The following is a 7445-nucleotide window of genomic DNA, read 5'->3' on the forward strand; positions in this document are numbered from 1 at the left end:
TATAAAATTTGGAAAACTTTTGGTCATTATTTCTGCAAATATTTTGCCCTCCCCTTATGAAACTACTCCAATTGCAAATACATTAGACCATTTGAATTATCCCACAGCTCAGTTATTATCTGTTCATTTTATTTTATTTTATTTTATTTTTTCTTTTAATGTTTTATTATTATTATTATTATTATACTTTAAGTTTTAGGATACATGTGCACAACGTGCAGGTTTGTTACATATGTATACATGTGCCATGTTGGTCTGCTGCACCCATTAAGTCGTCATTTAGCATTAGGTATATCTCCTAATGCTATCTCTCCCCCCTCCCCCCACCCCACAACAGTCCCTGGTGTGTGATGTTCCCCTTCCTGTGTCCATGTGTTCTCATTGTTCAATTCCCACCTATGAGTGAGAACATGCAGTGTTTGGTTTTTTGTCCTTGCAATAGTTTGCTGAGAATGATGGTTTCCAGCTTCATCCATGTCCCTACAAAGGACACGAATTCATCATTTTTTATGGCTGCATAGTATCCCATGGTGTATATGTGCCACATTTTCTTAATCCAGTCTATCATTGTTGGACATTTGGGTTGGTTCCAAGTCTTTGCTATTGTGAATAGTGCCACAATAAATCTTTTAATGTTTTATTTTGGATAGTTTTCTATTAAACTGTCTTTGAGTCCCTTTACCTTTTCTTTTTAAATTTCCAATGTGTAGTGAATTCCATTCAGTGTACCATTTATCTCAGATATTGTTCTTTTCATTTCTGGAAATTTTGAGTCTTTTTTATATCTTTCATATCTATACTTCACTTTTTGAATATATGAAATGTAGTTATAAAAACTGTTTTTAATGTCCTTGTCTTTTAATTTTAATATTTGTGTCAGTTCTTGGCTGGTTGAAATTGATTTTTTTCTCCTTATCAAAGATTATAGTTTTCTGCTTCTTTTTCATGCCTAGTAGTTTTTTATTGTATTCTAGACATGGGGAAATTTTCTTTCTTGGATTCTGGATATTTTTGTATTCCTATAATTATTGAGCTTTATTCTAGGATGGATTTAAGTCACTTGGAAACTATTTAATCCTTTTGGGTCTTGCTTTTATGATTCACAAGGTGGGACCAGAGCTGTGCATATCATAGGGCTAATTATTCCCCACTAATAATCTGGTTGATGGATCCAGGAACGAGTCCTATACCTGTGTGAGCAGTACTCAGTATTCTTTCCTTTAATTCTTTTGGTGGTTACATTCCTAGCCTTAGGTAGTTCTCTCACATGCATGTGCTGATGAGTACATGAAAAGATAACCATAACCATCACCACACACTGGCTTCACACTAAACTTCTCTTATTTTCTGAAAATAAAATCACAAATCACGCACAATATCATTGTGACTAAGTGCTTTACTGTGATTCTGAATTTACTGATAGGTTTCATCAGTATGACTTTTAATAATAGTTAAATTATTTTTGCTAGGGAAAAATTTATTCCATTCTGTTTTTTTTGTTTTTGTTTGTTTGTTTTTTTGCTCTGCATCTCAAGTAAAATCCTATTGTTTGGCTGGTGAGTATGGTCTGCAAGCTGGGGTTAAGACTTGGAACTGAAATGCTCACACAATAGGCTTTGGTAAGGAATTGTAAATTGAGAAAAAGAAGAGACATGAGAGAGCTGTCTGTACTGGAGGAAATTTGGAGAAACTGATATGTGTAATGGCAAAATGTGTGAGGCATCTGTGATGTGAATCATCTTACTTGTCAAGCCTCAAACCTTCAGTTTAAACTCTGTTATTCACCAAATTTCCATTTTGGAAATTAATTTTTGTTTCAGCAACATGATATAATAATTAAACTCGCCTATTGATGGCACAGGTTGAAAACAGGATCCCTAGGCCAAAGATAGCTATTCATATACTTATTAATATTATGATTGCATACTTACTTAAAATAATGATTATGTGGAGGCTGAGGCAGGAGGATTGCTTGAACCCATGAGTTCAAGTCCAGCCTAGGCAACATAATAATAATAATTATTATTATGTGCAGTCAAATGAGTGATTCTCTTCTAAATTGCAGAAAATGAAGACTTATTTTCTACAGAAATCGATAGGGGTGTTCTGCGTACTGAGAAAACAAGGGTAGTGTTAGAATGTAAAATGAGTAATTAAGCAAAAGTCTGACTATTCAATAAATGGAACTCTGCAGCACTTTCCTCTACTCTGCTCCCAGAATACTCTAGACAATTGTATCTGCTTTTTGCAGCAGATTTAAGGATTCTTCTCTGAAAAGACTGGAAATCCCAGAGAAAAGTCCTGCAGATACCAATGTTTTAGGGTTCCTGAACCAAAAAGTTAGTCACTTTCTGATTACCCTACTATAAGGCCCACAAGTTAACAAGCCCTGCACAGACACAAAGAATATGCAACCAGCTTTCTAGATCTCATTCTGAAATATGAATGGACAATCGAAAATCATCAGATGAGCCTCAACATGAAAAATAAAAATCAAAATCAAAACAAGGAAAAAACTTGAAAAAATACATGCAGAGTAAAGAAACTATAACTAATATCTTCAGAGAGAGATAAGTGAAGATATTATATCCATGGAACAGTAATTTGAAAATCATAACCCATTCAGATGAACAGTAAAAGCCAATGTACTGGAATTATCTTCATTCTACCTGGCATTTGGGGATATCCAAGGACCTGTGCTTTTAACAAAGATGACTTTATGACTGTCTAAGGATTGAACAGATTCCTGTACAGGATGCCTGGTTTCAAGTTATATTCTCTTAGTATAAGCTCTCTTTTCTGAATGTAAACCTATTTGCATTGTTATTTCTAAAACTCCAGTAGGTTTCTGGATATTGTAAAGATACGGAGTACAGATACAATTGTGTAAATTTTATAGTGTTTAATTTTGAGGTAAGAGTTTTGTTACAGATTATAAAAGATATTTTCCTATTCAGACCTCAGGGCTATTTTGGGACCTACAAATAAATGTGATTCCCAGCATCTTCAATTTTTGATATTCAAAAAGTTAATAATCTTTAAGTTAAATATGTGACATTATTTAGCAAAAAGAATGTGCTTTCCTTTTAAATTTCTAACAAATTATGTATCTAATGTTTAAAAATATGAAAAAATGTGATAATGCAAAAATGTGGGAGAACTGTGGCTAAAGAACAAAAAATCACTTGCTAAATAAAAAAAGCAAACAAGGATAAATCAGAGTACATAAAAGAATTTTTAGGAAAAATAAAGTTTGGACAAAAAAGAAAAACTCAATAAAGTATTGGAATGTGAAGTTGAGGATATTTTCCAGAAAGCAGGATTTTAAAAAGCTGAGATAGAAAAAAGAAAAGAAAACATTTTTAAAAAATTAAAGAATCACCTGGGAGGTCCAACATAAGACTAATAGGAATTTTAGAAAGAGAAAATGACAATGTAGAATTTTTATTTTTTATTTTTTTAGACACATGGCCTCATTCTGTCACCCAAGCTAGAGTGCAGTGGTACAATCACAACTCACTGCAGCCTCGAACTCCTGGGCTCAAGTGATCTTCCTGTCTCAGCCTCCAAGTAACGAGGACTACAGGTGCATGCCACCATACCCAGCTATGTTCCTTTCTATTTTTCATAGAGACAGAGTCTCATTATGTTGCCCAGGCTGGTCTTGAACTCCTGGGCTCAAGCGATCCTCCTGCCTCAGCCTCTTGAAGTGCTGGGATTACAGATGTGAGCCACTGCACCAGGTCAAATTTTTTATTTTTAGTCCATAGACAGACACAAATTTCCAGAATGAAAGAGTCTATTGTGTTACCTACAATTTTGAATGAAAATGGGAAAAAGGATTCATGAAGGAACGTAGTGAAATTTTCAATGCTTAAATTTCAAAAATAAATTAAACAAATGAACAATAGCAACAACCAAAACAGGCAACAGTCAAAGATTGTGAATAAGAAAGGCATAAAACTTTAAAAGCCAGAAAACAGTGAAGCAATGCATTAGAAATTCTGAGGGAAAGTTATCTTCTATTCATGACTATGAAGCTTGAAGTAGATACTATAGAATAAAGGTGTTTTAGCCACATAATACTGGAGGATATTCTTCATCACAATAAGGGGTTACACCAAGACAGAGGAAGGTGTGAGAATGGTTCCAGCACAGGAAATCCTAGAGAAAATACTCAGAGACATAGAAAATGCCTGTTCATGGGAAATGCCTAAAGAAAACCAGTCAAGAGTTTTCCTGTCGCTGCTTGGTAACAATGGGGAAGATAATGGCTGCCTGAGCAACGTCTCCGAGCAGGCGCTAGGCTAGAGGCGGGTCTCAACCAGCTACTTATTGGAGGCGGGCTTGAGAGCTGCGGCCAGGGAGGTGCGGAGCAGCTTCGGAGGCAGCGGCCGAACCAACCGAGTCGGACCCTGACCCTCAAACCTGGTAATTTTCCACTTGTTCATTAATATGGAAAACTCAGTTTCTAACGACAAAGGAAGTGGTGATCAGTCTTCAGCACAGTGCAGAAGTCAGATGGACCGATTGGATCGGGAAGAAGCTTTCTATCCATTTGTAAATAACCTGAGTGAAGAAGATTATAGGCTTATGGAGATAATAATTTGCTAGGCACCCCAGGTGAAAGTACTGAGGAAGAGTTGCTGAGAAGACTACAGCAAACTAAAGAAGGCCCACCACTGCAAAACTCAGGTGAAAATAGAGAAGGAGACTCTTCAGATGGTGTGTCTAATGGTGACTCTATAATAGACTGGCTTAACTCTGTCAGACAAACTGGAAATACAACAAGAAGTGGGCAAAGAGGAAACCAATCTTGGAGAGCAGTGAGCCGGACTAATCCAAACAGCGGTAATTTCAGATTCAGTTTAGAGATAAATGTTAACAGTAATAATGGGAGCCAAAATTCAGAGAATGAAAATGAGCCATCTGCAAGACGTTCTAGTGGAGAAAATGTGGAAAACAACAGCCAAAGGCAAGTGGAAAACCCACGATCTGAATCAACATCTGCAAGGCCATCTAGATCAGAACGAAATTCAACTGAAGCATTAACAGAAGTCCCACCTACCAGAGGTCGGGGAGGGCAAGAAGCAGGAGCCCAGACCGTGGGAGAACCAGAGCAAGAGCTGAGAGAAGTAGGTCACCTCTGCATCCAATGAGTGAAATTCCACGAAGATCTCATCATAGTATCTCATCTCAGACTTTTGAACATCCTTTGGTAAATGAGATGGAGGGAAGTTCTAGAACCCGGCCCTGTGTGACATTGAGACAGCAAATATCTGGGCCTGAGTTGCTAAGTAGAGGTCTTTTTGCAGCTTCTGGAAAAAGAAATGCCTCTCAAGCAGCAGGTTCTTCAGACACAGCTGCCAATGGTGAATCTACAGGATCAGCACAGAGACCTCTAACCATAGTCCTTGATCTTCAAGTAAAAAGAGTTAGTCCTGGAGAATATCGGCAGAGAGATAGCATAGCCAGCAGAACTCGGTCTAGGTCTCAGAGGCCAAACAACACTATCACCTATGAAAGTGAGCGAGGAGGTTTCAGGCATATGTTTTCACGTTCTGAGTGGGCAGGTGTGAGAACCTATGTCAGTAGCACCAGAATCCCCATTTGTAGAATCTTAAATACTGGTTTATGTGAGACTACATCTGTTGCAATTCAGACGATGTTAAGGCAGATAATGACAGGTTTTGGTGAGATAAGCTATTTTATGTACAGTGATAGCGACTCAGAGCCTACTGGCTCAGTCCCAAATCAAAATATGGAAAGGGCAGAGTCACGGAGTGGAAGAGGGGGTTCTGGTGGTGGTAGTAGTTCTGGTTCCAGTTCGAGTTCCAGTTCAAGTTCCAGTTCCAGTTCCAGTCCTAGTTCCAGTTCCGGTGGTGAAAGCTCAGAAACTAGCTCAGATTTATTTGAAGGCAGTAATGAAGGAAGCTCATCATCAGGCTCATCAGGTGCCAGGCGAGAGGGTCGACATACGGCCCCAGTCATATTTCATTAAAGTGGCTCTTTGCCCTTCCTAGCCTGGCTCAGTTTTCCTCTTAAATGAGGATGATGATGACCAACCTAGAGGACTCACTAAAGAACAGATTGACAACTTGGCAATGAGAAGTTTTGGTGAAAATGGTGCATTAAAAACCTGTAGTGTTTGCATTACAGAATATACAGAAAGCAACAAACTTCGTAAACTACCTTGTTCCCATGAGTACCATGTCCACTGACTGCATCGATCGCTGGTTATCTGAGAATTCTACCTGTCCTATTTGTCGCAGAGCAGTCTTAGCTTCTGGTAACAGAGAAAGTGTTGTGTAATTAAGATCTGAACTCTTAGCTATGTAGCTGACATAGTGATGGGCAAACAGGAATCACTTGCTTTTATGTCCACTTTTTGAGTGGTACTTAAATGTAAAATAACAACCTGAATTGAGTCATTGCTTTCTGAGGGAATCATTGTCCTTTCTCCAGTTTTTGTTCCAGAATAAAAGGAAATATTTTAAAAGCCACGTTTTAGGACCTAAAAATCTGATTTCCATACCAGTTAAATTGGTAGCATCACTGTTACTGATAGTTTATCATATACACTTGTCAATTTTTCCTTTGTTATCTTAAAAGATCTGCCTTAGCAATGGCTCCTGTTTCATGTTGATCTTTAAATTTTCTCACGCTCTACAGAGAGGGGCAAAGGAAATTACCAGTTTAGACTAAGTTACAGTATGTGTTTCATAAGTGATTAAAGCTATACCATTCCCAGTTATTAGTTGACACAAATTCAGCCACATTCTGAATATTTTTTGTTCACCTTTCAGACTTTGTAATACTGGACATGTCAGTGTAAATAACACTAAGGTTAGGATCTTCTAAGTGTATAACTGTCTCCTAAGCCCATCACTGTGGCACGCTGTAGAGTGAGCTTATAGTTTAATTGAGGTATTTATCTCGTGGAAATATTAAAAAGCCTATACTTGTGTAAGTGAAAAAAATCACATTCATTTGTTTAAAAATGTAAAGCTATTTTGTAGAGGCTCAGTACTTTTCCAATGCATTTTTTTTTTTTTTTTACTATTATTATACTTTAAGTTTTAGGGTATATGTGCACAATGTGCAGGTTAGTTACATATGTATACATGTGCCATGCTGGTGTGCTGCACCCACTAACTCGTCATCTAGCATTAGGTATATCTCCCAGTGCTATCCCTCCCCCTCCCCCAACCCCACAACAGGCCCCAGAGTGTGATGTTCCCCTTCCTGTGTCCATGTGTTCTCATTGTTCAATTCCCACCTATGAGTGAGAATATGCGGTGTTTGGTTTTTTGTTCTTGCGATAGTTTACTGAGAATGATGATTTCCAATTTCATCCATGTCCCTACAAAGGACATGAACTCATCATTTTTTATGGCTGCATAGTATTCCATGGTGTATATGTGCCACATTTTCTTAATCCAGTC

The 7445-nt window shown here is 37.6% G+C and overlaps 1 pseudogene; it reads left to right on the top strand.

Annotated features, from left to right (window-relative positions):
- The first annotated feature begins 4147 nt into the window (after positions 1-4147).
- LOC453421 (E3 ubiquitin-protein ligase RLIM-like) lies at positions 4148-7036 on the top strand (annotated as a pseudogene).
- Positions 7037-7445: the final 409 nt, after the last annotated feature.

This window comes from Pan troglodytes, chromosome 16 (assembly GCF_028858775.2).
Source record: "Pan troglodytes isolate AG18354 chromosome 16, NHGRI_mPanTro3-v2.0_pri, whole genome shotgun sequence".
NCBI lineage: Eukaryota > Metazoa > Chordata > Mammalia > Primates > Hominidae > Pan > Pan troglodytes.